The sequence below is a fragment of the Cervus canadensis genome, chromosome 8, assembly GCF_019320065.1.
Source record: "Cervus canadensis isolate Bull #8, Minnesota chromosome 8, ASM1932006v1, whole genome shotgun sequence".
Lineage (NCBI taxonomy): Eukaryota > Metazoa > Chordata > Mammalia > Artiodactyla > Cervidae > Cervus > Cervus canadensis.
Window position 1 is genome coordinate 12,635,721 of NC_057393.1, and position 1,483 is coordinate 12,637,203.

Here is a 1,483-nt window from a genome sequence, read left to right on the forward strand (position 1 = left end):
GCAGAGCCCAGGACTCTCCAGGTGTGCATGCTCTGCGGCATGTTCCCTGACCAGAGAGCGGCTTAGTTCCCTGAACAGTAGAGCAAGTCTGCATCCCCTGCATAGGAAGGCGGAGTCTTATTTTTTTTTTTGTGGTGAAGGTTATATAAATTACAAAGGTTATATAACGTTACAAAGGTTATATAAATCTTTATCTTAACAGGCCCTGAGGGTTTTCCCCTCTGCCCATAGGTGAAAAAGGCAATGACCAAGGTTTTCCCATTCTGTAAGTGCTTTGTACAACAGTGTCCGTGTAGATCCGTTCCCATAGCATCTTTGGACTGGGTCGGAAGCCTTCCTCCGGAGTCCGGTCTCACGTAGGAGGAGCCGGTTTGGGAAGCCATGACTTCCCACTTCTAGGGTGGGTGGTGCACAGCTGTGAGACGGGTCAGTCCTGCAGAGACTCCGTCAGTCTGTCTCTGGCTCCCAGGAAGGTCATCTGAGTGAGACGTGCTGGGGCTGGGGAAGGAGCCAGAGTTCCGAGGTGTCTGGAAGGGGATGGTGGGGGAAGTGGGGGACCTCTTGGGGCCGCACAGGGTCCCGTTGCGGAGCTTCCAGGGCAGCCCCTCGTTCTCCGTGGAGAGGCGCTTGTTGACTTTGGACTTCTTCTCCAGCGACTCCTGCAGGACCACCTGCTCCATAGAAAGTTGCCTGGAAACTGCCATGTGCTTGTCCATCCGAGCTTTCAGTTCTTCATGCTCCTGCTGGAACTGCTTCAGTTTGTCCACCAGTGCTGTGTCATTGTCCACCAGCTTCTCCTTCTTCTTTCACTCGATGACCGGTTGGCACAGCCTCTCATTCTTGATCTTTAACACAGCTTTAGGCTTTCTAACTCTTGCTCCAGATACATGATCTGAGGGCTTTTTAAAATTTGCTTTCTCTCTTGATATTCTTTTCTGTTCTTCTGATTTCAACTTTTCATTTAAAGCATCATTTTCACTCTTCAGATCATTGATTTTGTTTTTCTCGTGATTTCTGCTTCTCGTAAAGCAGATCCTTGAGGGATTTCTTTCCCATTTCATGGCTTTTCTTGATTTCTGAAAGAAGGCGGATTCTTAATCACTAGACCACCAGGGAAGTCCCAAGGGGGGTTTATTTTTAAAACTTTTAATTTGGAAATGGTTTTAGATTTACCCGAGATTTGGAAAGATAATACAACTTTCCTGTGTGTTCCCATTCAGTTTTGTGTGAACATCTTATGTGCCCACAGTGCATTTACCAAAACTAAGAAATTGTCATTACGATGTTACTATTAATGTAACTACAGACTTCATTCAGATTTCCCCAGTTTTACCCACTGAGTCCGTTTTTCTGTTCTAAGATCCAATCCAGGATCCTAGTTTGCTTCCAGTCATCGTGTGTTTTTATTTATAGCCATCATGTGTCTCCTCTGGTCTGTGACTGCTTTTGCCATCTTTCTCTACCTTTCATTACCTGCACACAT

General features: G+C 46.3%; 1 pseudogene; it reads right to left on the reverse strand.

Moving 5' to 3' along the window:
- Positions 1–395: 395 nt before the first annotated feature.
- LOC122446766 lies at positions 396–1,077 on the reverse strand (annotated as a pseudogene).
- Positions 1,078–1,483: the final 406 nt, after the last annotated feature.